Below are 10,639 nucleotides of genomic sequence, written 5' to 3'. Positions count from 1 at the left end.
GGGCTGGAAGCTGTGCCTGCTGCGCTGGGGATGCTCCGGCCCCCCTGCCCACTGCACTGGCTGGCAGCAAGCGGGGGACGCACCTCTTCGCAAGGAGGAAAATGAAATTCCTGCCGAGACGACGGCTGCAGAGCTGTCTGCGAGCCATTCCTCGGCTCAGCAACAGCCAGGCAGGCCGGGGGAGCTGCTCGCTGGCTGTCCTGCCGGCCAGCCTCACCCATATTTCAGTGCTTGGGGAGGGCAGGTTGTTTCCTGGCTACTTGGCATGGTTGCAAAATTTAGTGGAAAAGCTAAAACAAACAGACTGTGGAGTGTCACATTTTGTTAGTGCTGTGCGGAGAAGGGTTGTCAAACCCGCAAACAAGACACGGGAGAAGTCTGGAATCGACACAAACACTGATGTCTGTCTCCACCGAAAGTGCTCTGCTGCGAGCGGACATTGAAGCAGGGGCTGGGACACCTTCGCTTGCTGCCAAGCTTAGTGTTAAAGTCTGGAGCACTAACCAAAGCTGATGGAAGTGTTTTTATTTAAATTGCCAGGGTAAATTAACTTTTAAAGCCACAGTGAAAAATTCTTAAAAGTCTGTGCCACGAATCAGGGGCATGAATATTCAGGCACATGTACTCATTGAATTAGTTTGTTGCAAACATATTTGGAGGCAGCTGTTCATTTAATAATCAGGGATAATCACAGAAATAGACGATCGGTTACTCCATCTAAATTGCATGGTTAAAATTATAATTTTATAACTCTATCTCTGCAATTAGATTTAATAGCTATGAAAATCCAGCAAAACCCAGTTGAGGGAAAGCTGTTATTCTTTTAATGCAGAAAAGCCAAGGTCAGATCAGGGCTGCCCCTGCGCCTAACCAGCAGCAGCATCCCCAGTGTCTGGGTTCTGTCCGACACCGCCCGAAGTGCAGAGGTGTGACTTCTGGGCCAAACACTCCGACGCTAAATCCGGTCCAGGCAGGGGTTAATTTTCTTGGCACTTCCTGTCTTCATTTCAATATTTGTCCCAAGAACAGATTAATTCCTCTCATTCTTTGTGCCTTCCCAGCCTTTTGTCACGGGAATGCATTTCACAGGACTGTAATGTTTGATACTTGCTCTGAGTTATAGCTGTGCCGTACGCTGTAAAAGTTTGACTCTCTCAGTATTGTACATTTTGATTCTACCCCTGCAGGCTATAAACAACCCAAATTACCTCTTTCTTTAGCTTCCAAGAGGACTAATCCCCTGTCTAGTGCTTTATCAGTCAGTTGAGAAAGTGAGACCAACCTGCCAATCCAAACAGAATATATTGAAAAAATCATATTACCACGACGCAGAACCTTGCCGTAATTCACCGAACAGCTCAGCCGGTAAAAGCTTGATGCCGCGGCCGCCTCCGTTACTGTAATGAGACCAGCAGCAGATGCACCATCCATCCGCCCATCCATCCCTCATGCCCCGCCAGCCCCTCCTAAGACACCGCACGGAGTGGGGAGGAGCTGGGGGTGGCGGGCGGGGGGGGGGGGGGGTCTAGGCTGCTGGCTGTGACCCTTTGTAACATGACAAACCCCGTTCTGACGATGGGCGCTGTGCTGCTGGTGGGTGCTCGTGGTCCCTCCGCTGTGGGCTGCAGGCACTGGGGCTGCACCGTCCGTGGGGTGGGGAGCTCCCCGAGCTGCTTCCCCCTTGTCACCCCATCCTGGTCTGGTCTTGCTGGGCGAGTCTGGGGGCTTCTCCTGCATTTCCTCCCCGACGCCTTCTAGCAGTGCTCCAGCTTGCAGGCAGCCTGTTTCTGAAGGGCATCACGCGTTCCTCCTGCTCCGCAGCACCCTGCCCGGATGAGGTGACCGTCCCCAGCCCCGCGCTGCGCAGGGAGGCTGACCAAGGAGTGCTGCAGGGCCTGGCTGCTTTGCCTGAAATCGCTGCCCCAGCACCCCTGACAGCCGGGGTGCAGTGCTGCTGGGGACGGGCAGGATGCGGCCCCTGCCTGGGGAGGGGACTCTCTCTTGGCAAGCCAGAATTCATCCGAGCTGCTGTGGGAAGAGCTGCGCTGGCCCATGATGGTGCCCTCCAGCCCGCGGCAAGCGGCTCCTCGGCTCCGCTGAAATGCCTCTCCTCTCAAGCACTGAGGCCAGTGCAGGTTGCTCCAAGGTTTAATGCTTTATTAGAAAATGAGAGGTTAGAGCATGTTCCAGAAGAGAAGGAAATTTATTGTTGCCCTGGCCCTGCAGCAAAGCAAAACTCAAATAACCCAGGTGCGGGGAGGACTATAAATCCCCCACTGGCAATCACACTGCTAAAAGGATGGTGACAGCCTCAGCAAAGTTTGGCCAGTTAATATTTCTCATAGCTGAGTGAGAAAAATAGCAATATTTAACATGATATCTCTGCTGAATTATGCGAGGGGAAAAAAAAGAGCAGTCTGTAAGCCCTTCGCGATGCTTGGCCACAGGAAGTGCAGGTTTGCAGGGGGTGCTGGGGGTCTCCTCCCCACAGCCCTCCTCTGCCGCGGGACCCCTTTGCTGCCTCCGGGCAGTCCCGGGCGGGTGAAGCCCTTCTGCCCAGCCAGCCCTGGTGAGGGTCCTGCCGGGCGCTGGGTGAAGCTGACGCAGCCTGCTCTGATCATTCTGTGAACGGGCGAGCACGATGAGGAGAGACACGGGGAAGGAGCCAGCGCTCCAGCAGACACTGGGCGGGTGCTGAAAGTGCTCGGGATGCGCGAGAAGGGGGTGCCACACCGGTGTGACCAGGGCCGCGCGTGCTCCGCTCAGCGCCCGCCTGGAGTCTTCCTCGCCCCTCGGCTCGCGGTCCAGTGAGCCTGCACCACCACAGCCGGCTCACCCCAGGGACAGGTATGAGGAGAGACGCTTTTCCTTCCAGCTCTGGCCAGTACCTCTGCAGTGGGATGGAGAGGCTTGTCGTCATCTTAAGAGCTCTAACTCTTTTTTCCATTTAAAGACTTGAGTATGAGAAACTTTTACTTTTTATTTTTTATTTCCAGACAGTCGTTGTTTTGAAATCATACTTATCCACAGATTAAAGGTCCTTGGCTGACGGTCCTGGGAATGGCAGGGAACACGTCGCAAAGGAAGCATTTCAGCTCAGTAAACCCTATAAATTTCCATCGTGTGTTTTTGGTTTTTTGCTCCAGGTGAAGGAAGCAGAAGTCATCAGTTCTCTCTCCTGGCTGACCCTGAATTGCTCATGCTGCAGGCAGCATCTGTCCGGGACACTTCTGATGGGGCTGAAGGTCAGTGAAGATGCTGGGCTGTTCTGGTCTGACAGGTTTGCCTTTAAAAACTGGTTTTCCGTGGGCAGAAAATGCAAGCTGGCGAGAGCATGCCAGGAGGGGATATGTGCATCTTTCTGGTCTGACATCTGAAATAACTCGCTGTTAGCCTTGGAAATGCTCCAGCGCGGGTGTCGGCGTGGGCTGCCCCCGGTGCGGCCGCCCGCTCTCCTCGCAGCCGGCGATTCACGAGCTTTCACATCTCTGTCATTAGCTCGGTAATCCAACACCTTGCTCCAGCCTCGCACCACGGTGAGGATTTATGGTTCTTACAGACCAATTTCATTATCCCAGGGGGAAAATCAGCATCTTGTTATGGATAAAATGACAATAAATGAAACGGCCATTAATTTACGATCTTGCCACACAGTGGCACTCAAACAGATTCCCATTAATGGCTTGTTATTATCACCTCCCATACAGGGCTAATAACAATTCATGGGAAAAACCCGCACCTGAGCCCAGGGAAGGCGCTGGCTGCCGGGAGTGCGGGACCCCGGCCCCATCCCGCAGCGGCAGGGCAGCCCCCAGCCCCGCTCCAGCCGGCGCGAGCCGGGGAGAGGCTGGATGCTGGTGGGAAAGCAGCAGCCAGCCCCTGCTTTGGGGCCTGGGCACCCACGGGGTTTCTGGAGGAAAAGACATCTCAGCAACTGATGCTGATGCTGTCCCCCCGCCCTGGGATTTTTAATTCAGAGCCTTCTTCTGCACAGGCAAAGCAAAAAGCAAGGCTGGGCTGGCTGCATCCTCCTGGGCACAAAGGGAGCGGGGTGCTGGGTGGCAGGGAACCTCATCCTGCCCGCCGCTCCTTCCCTGTGCGCCGCAGGCAGTCCCGGGCATCAGCACCTGCTAATGAGGAGCTCCGTTGGGCAGCAGTTTGATTTTTGATGCTTGTTAGTCTCACTCATGGCACGAGAATTTGTGGATTATTGCAGACGGCGGGACCCCTGCCCGGCTGAAGGACATGGCAGCGGGGTCCCTGCAGCTCCCTGTCGGGTCGGGCAGCGGGAGGGGGCCGGAGCCGCATCACAGTGGGTGCAGCGCTGGGGAGCTGCGCTAGCGGGGATCGATCGGCCAGGAATGGAGGCTGCCGTACAGAAAGGGGAGGAAAAGCTGCCAGCTGGGAGGTCGTCCAGGGGAGTTGTGTAAAAAGCTGTTTTTTCTGTTTGCTTGCAGCTCAAAAAGCCCAGAAACATTGGCTTGACATTAAACAACTTTTCAAAAACTTCAGCACAGCAAAAAGCACTGTAAAACACAAAACAAAGGCTAGCCTTTCTATGTGGTCGAAGTACTTAATTTGTTCCAAAACGAAGAACCTAGTTTCCTTACTGAATTTGTACCTTTTAAGAACATTAAGTGGCATCAGATGGAATAGCCCCAAGACCTCAGCTTAAAATACTGTCCTTTTTAAAGCCAAATAAATTGGCAGCACCAAACTCAATCTGTGAGAAGTTTTAGTGTCATCAAATTCGTTTCTTTGCTGCAAATGTATCATCTGAAGAACTTCTGGCTGCTTTCTCGTGCCTGCATGGACCCCTGTACTTGGAGCTTGCTGGGGACCGCGCCATCCCGAGCCCGGACGTGATGCTGCAAGTGCCGCACGCCTCCGGGCGGGCAGCCCCTCGCACCCTCGTGGCCCTGCGCAGCTGCTGCCCGCTGCCGAGGCAGGGAGAGCGGAGCCGGGCAGGGCACTGCCGGGGCCGGGAGACCCCCGGGCTGGGGCAGGATGCTGCGCAGGGGCTGAGGGCAGCCAGCAGCTGGGCTCTGTACCGCCACGCTCTGAACAGCCAAACCCGCTGCTTCTGCTCTGGGTAAATTATGTTTAATGTGCATTTTGCTAAACACATTTTGTGCATGTCAAGTAAACGTGCTAGGAATTGGTCTTCATAAACACGTTTTTACAGTAATATAACGGTATAAATAAATGCTCCAGCATATCTCCCGGTGTCACTTTTATTTACACTTAAAGTGACCTGCGATTTCTGACCCCTCTGCCATAAATGCCTAATTGAGAGGAGGCCACTGAGCAAGCAGGGCCGATGTGAGAGTGCATCATGCTAAATAATTCATAACAAGCACCGTGTTTGTTGCAGTGATATATGTAAATAGGGGATCCTTATTTTTTAACTTACAGTCTGTGTTGCTTTATGAAATTTAAAAGGAGAAAGTATTCTAGTGCAGAACTGAAGAGGTTTTCTTTTTCCCTGAAGTCCCATCCCCAGTAGCCAACTTCACAGGACAGACTGTGAGACGGAAAAAAATCGTCTCACAGACCACTTTCTGCATTGGCACATTTTCAATCTATTTATTCCTGTGTGGTACCTGTGGCTTGGTGACAATCCCTGTGGGTGTCACCTGCAGACCCAGAGGGTGGAAACTGGCCCCCAGGGGTGGGAGCACAGCATCTGCACGGCGGGGCATCAGCAGAGCGAGCCAGTTTGCAGCCTGGACAACAGCCACACGAGCGGCCCAGGCTCTTGCTCTGCAGCCCTGGGGTTGAAGCACTTCGCACTTGTCAGGCAGGGCAGAGCAGAGCAGCCCGGTCCCTGGGGAGCACGCCTGGCCTTCTGCGGCACTGAGACTCACGCACTTGTTACAGCTCACATGAGAAACGTATTTCCCCTTTATTCCACCTTTTAATTCAACATCATGTTTTCTCTTCCTTTGTTATGGGAGTGGGATGAAAGGAGCTCCCAGACAGTCTCTTCAAGACCATTTATTATTTATTCATTCTGTTTCTACCTTGTTTTTCTGTCTCTCCTTATTTAAGAATTTTTCCAGTCCGTGATATTATTCTGTCCCTCTCTAGTTCTCATCTATTCCTACAATACCCTCTAGAGATAGGGTAATCACTCCAAGAAAATTGACTTACATTCAATGGCAAAAAAGCTTCATTAAAACCCAGTTAAGGTTCCCAAAGGTACCTTCTGTTCCTCAGAAACATTCAGCAAAACCCATACTTCCAACAGCAGGAACTGAGCAGTTTCAGCTCCACCCAGGCAAGGTTGCCGCAGCGATGGGATCCTGCGCCCTCTCGCATGGGCAGTGTGTGAAGGTGAGCTCTGCACTCGCGCGCTGCGCAGGGAACCACCCTCTGTAACACGCGTGGTGGTAACTTGGCACCCCCGGAGCTCAGGGTGCTGCCTGCAAGCCTGGCAGCTTTACCCCGGGGCACCCTCTGCCAGTCCTCCGGACCCTCCCGCTGACCTCCAGACCCCCCGACGGGGCTTTTAGCCCCCCTGCCTTCTGGCCCGAAAGGCTTTGTACTCCTGGGTACTGTGCTGCTGGGATGCACCCTGCAGACCCCCATGCGGGGGCTCTCCCCGCCCTGCCCATGCTGGTGCCATGGTGGGCGCAGAAGACTCCACGGGGCGTGCTGCCCCGCACCCCGGCCCCCCTCCAGAAGCCAGGCCAGTTTCTTGAGGCCCTTGTGGGGTGTGAGCGGCAGTCCGCCCACCCCTGTTCATGTCTTGGCATTGGCGATGCCCGGGTGTGCCCGTCCCTGTGGCTGGTACGGCTGCCCCTGAGGGGCTGCTCTGCCCCTGCTCGCCTGTATTGGTGTCTTTGGCACGTTTGGTACATCACTGCTCACCCTTCATGCCCTTTCCAACTCATTAACATGTTTGTTAACAAACAGGACCAACCGCAGAGCCTTGACACCTCTGCTGCTAACACATAGTGACAAGAGAAATGGATGCTGCTGCCTTCTGCTGCAGCTGGTCCGCGGCCTTCCCGGGAAGCCTTGGGGCAGGGCAGTGCAGGCAGGGACGGGCAGGGACAGGCAGTGCAGACAGGGCAGGGCAGTGCAGGCAGGACAGGCAGGGACAGGCAGGGCAGAGCAGGGCAGTGCAGGCAGGGACACGCAGGGCAGGCAGGGACAGGCAGCGCTGGCTGCCTTGCCGCACCAGTTAACCAAGTGGCAGCGTTGGGGCGAGCATTGCCGGCGCGTTCGGTGCGGGGCAGCAGCGGTGGGGAGCACCGTGCCCACCGCGGTGTGAGAAGCCAGCGGAACCCGCGGGTCAGGAGCAGTCTCCGGTGCGGGGCTTTGCTCTGAGCGCTCAGGCCTGCTTGCGTCCAGCAGAACCCCTGTGGCTGGCAGGCAGCTGCCCGGGGCGGCGGAGGCGGTTTCTGGCAGGGAGCGGGGAGCCATGGGGACGGCACCGCGTGAGGCTGCCGGGGCGCGGCCGGGGCAGCGCCGGGCCGGGGTCGGGGGCTCCCGCGTGCCCGCGCAGACATGGCTGTCCGAGCCTGGGGACAACACGGAGCTGCTGCTCGGGGGAAAGCACAGAGGAGCCGGGAGAGGGAACGTCCCCTCGGCTTCAGCTGCTCCTGGCGGCACCGGGGCTCCCCGGGGTCCAAGCGATACCGGGTCAGGTCTCGGTGCGGCGCTCCCTGCAAGCGCGGCCAAGACCCCGTCACGGCGATGCGGGCGCGCATGGGCCGCACACAGCAGAAGCCTCACAGACGCCCTCCGCAGGGGCCCCGGGCCCGGCAGCCCGCTCCGGCTCGGCCCGGGCCCGCCGCAGCCGCCCCTCCGCCTGGGCGCGGCCTGCGAGGGGGCGCGGCCTGCGGGGCCTACGGGGCCTGCCCAGGGGCTGCGGGGCCTGCCCGGGGCCTGCCCGGGGCCGCTGTGCCGCTGGGGCCTGGCCCGCCGGGGCCTGGCCCGCCGGGTGCGGAACGGCCTGCGCGGGCTCCCGGCCTGCGGGCGGGGCCGGGGCTGCTCCCGGGGCTGCTCCCGGCGCTGCTCCCGGCGCTGCGGGCGGGGGCCGGGCTGCGAAGCTCCGCTGCCCTGGCACGGAGCGGCCGCTCCCTCCTCCGGCGGCGGGGGAGCCGCCACCGCCGGGTGAGGTTTTTCATTTTTTTAGCATTGCGTGTAAATACTGGTGCTCGAGAGTTCAGAGGCAGGGATTTTAAATCTAATCCACATTTAACAAGGCTATTAAAGAAAATGTTTAAGCTGCCAGAATTTAACTGATTACAATATTTAATAAATCTTATGTGAAAAAAGATGTCTTTTGAAAAAAGGAAAAAAAGCAGCAGAGAGCCAGGATCACTTGGCTTTTATATATGCACTACTGAGAATGCTTTAATGGGAAATGGAAACCCAAAAGATGCAATAATCCTGCCAAAAAGGCCCAAATGTATTATAAAAATGTTTAAAGCTCCATTTGAGTTTTTCTAATTAACTTGATAATGACACCAGCATCCTCTCTCTACCAGTCTCCCGGAAGATCAGATGATGCTGGATCGCTGGCGCCAGCCGAGGAGCAGCCGGAGGGGCGAGGGTCTCCCTGTCCCCGGGAGGCCGGGGCGCGGCTGCCGAAGCGCTCCCACCGCGCCGGGGCTGCGGTGTGCGTGGGTCGGGGTGCAGACGCGCCCGCAGAGAGGAGCTGCTCCCGACACCCGCAGGGCCCCACGGCGGGACGCGCCTCGTCTGCCCCATGCCCGCCCGCAGCCGGGTCCTGCGGGGCAGTGGGCGAAGGCGGCTTCTCCCCAGGAGCTCTGGGCAGGGGCCGGCAGCGCTCGGTGCTGTCCCCTGACCCCGGAGAGGCTGCAGTGTGCCAAGGGCTCTGCGGCCGTGGGTGTGCGACTGCCGGCGCCCGCAGCGGGACGGGGCGAGGGGCAGCCGGGGCTGTGTGCTCGCTGCGCGGGGCCGGGGCGCTCGGGGGGGGGGGCTCCTCCTGGGCTCTGCTCTGCCCCAGGCAGTGAGAGGGCTGTCGGGTTGGTGGCACAGAGGTGCCAGTGGAGAGCACCCTGCTGTGAAGCAGTGCATTGCCCAGCCAGACGTGCCGTAGAGCTTCCTGACAGCACTCCTGAGCCTGGGCCCTGGGTGCTCAGGGGTGCCTGCACAGGGCCCTGGCTCCTTCCTCCTCTTGCTCTGCAACACACCCGGTTAGAGATTATGTTTTGGTAGTTTTAAAAGACATGAGTCTGTTTTAAATCCTCTGGAGAAGGTGGGCAAACGAGGGCAGCTGCTGGGGCTCCCGGCAGGTGCACAGCCCGTGTTCGGATGGGTGTCTGCCTGCAGCGCCGGTTTCTGCAGGCACAACAGGAGGAAGAGCCGCGCGGGGAGCCAGGGGGACGCTGGTGTGAGCTGTCAGCAAGGGCACTGGGCTGTGGGATCAGCCGTTCCTGCAGCCATCTGGGGCCAAGTGCGTGATGAGTGCGACGTCTGCGGTGTCACCTGTGGCTCATGGTACAAGTCCCAGGGGGTCTCTAAAAGGAGCAGGACTCCACCAGCCAGCCCCACGTAAGCAGAGTTGCTTGTCCCCTTTCTGCAGGTCCTGTCTGGTTCTCACAGACAGCGCAGCGTTCCCGTGGGCCAGGCGTAGACTTTGACAGAGCATCAGCGCCTGCATGGGCTGGCGGGGACAACCCCAGCGTGTGAGTGGGGGCAGGGGAGCTGGGTTTCTGCAGGGAGCTATCAGCCCCATCGTGTCCTTCAGACACAAAGGCGTGCAACCAGGCCCGGTGTTAGGTGCAGGAGAGGACCCTTGTCGGAGCGCCCACTGTAGCAAGCCAGCTTCTGGTCTTGGTGCTGAGGCTGCTCTGAAAGTGGGGGACGGCATCCCAGTGAGTCAGCAGAGATCCACATCTTGAGACTGCCTTTCTTGCTGGCCATCAGAGAGATGCCCGCGAGCTGCGCTGTGTGTTCTGTGGGAGATGTGAACTGCGGAGAACCTGAGGGCAGCCAGGCTCATACGGTTTCATGGGTGAAGACTCTGGGCTGCAGCAGAAACCCGACGGAGAAGGTGTCTGGTGGTGTGGGGGCAGTGTCCCCGGAGGGGCGCGGAATGCTCTGGGGCAGCAGCTCAGCCCAGACACCGCCTGCAGGGCCGGAGCTGCGGGAGCTGCGGGGCCGGAGCTGCGCTGCTCCGAGGCTCCCGCCGAGAGAGGGGCGCGGGGGGGCTCGGAGCTGCGGGGCCGGAGCTGCACTGCTCCAAGGCTCCCGCCGGGAGAGGGGCGCGGGGGGCTGGCAGCCCTCTGCTCCCGGCTGGCCCGCGCAGGGAGGCAGCGCCTGCGGATCCCGGTCTCGGCCCAGATCGGGTCAACTCTCCCAGGCAGCTGGCTGGGCTGAGCCAACAGCCAATCAGAGGGACAGTCTGTACCATATGATGCCTGCCCAGTACTTAAGTGGGAGCTGGCTGGCCTGACCGAACAGCCAATCAGAGGGGACAGTCTGTACCATGTGATGCCTGCCCAGTATTTAAGCGGAGCTGGCTGGGGGGAGGCCTGTGCTACCGAGGAGCCAGCTGGGCGTCGGGAGGTGAGCGCACTGCGTGTTATGACCGTTATGGGTTGTTGTTTTCTTCTCCCTTTGCCGTTCTGTTAAACTATTCTCATCCCAACCCATGAGT

General features: G+C 58.2%; 1 long non-coding RNA gene across 1 annotated transcript in view; it reads left to right on the top strand.

The window, feature by feature from the left end:
• The first annotated feature begins 10,487 nt into the window (after positions 1-10,487).
• LOC142363252 (uncharacterized) overlaps positions 10,488-10,639 on the top strand; it is a 32,456-nt gene continuing 32,304 nt past the window's right edge. Inside the window, exon 1 of the long non-coding RNA XR_012765622.1 lies at positions 10,488-10,548. This is a non-coding gene — a long non-coding RNA (uncharacterized LOC142363252). The remainder of the gene's footprint in view (positions 10,549-10,639) is intronic.

The sequence above is a fragment of the Opisthocomus hoazin genome, chromosome 15 (genome assembly GCF_030867145.1).
Source record: "Opisthocomus hoazin isolate bOpiHoa1 chromosome 15, bOpiHoa1.hap1, whole genome shotgun sequence".
In the NCBI taxonomy this organism is placed as follows: Eukaryota; Metazoa; Chordata; class Aves; order Opisthocomiformes; family Opisthocomidae; genus Opisthocomus; species Opisthocomus hoazin.
The sequence above is the reverse complement of the archived record's forward strand: the minus strand, read 5'-3'. Positions and strand labels throughout refer to the sequence as shown.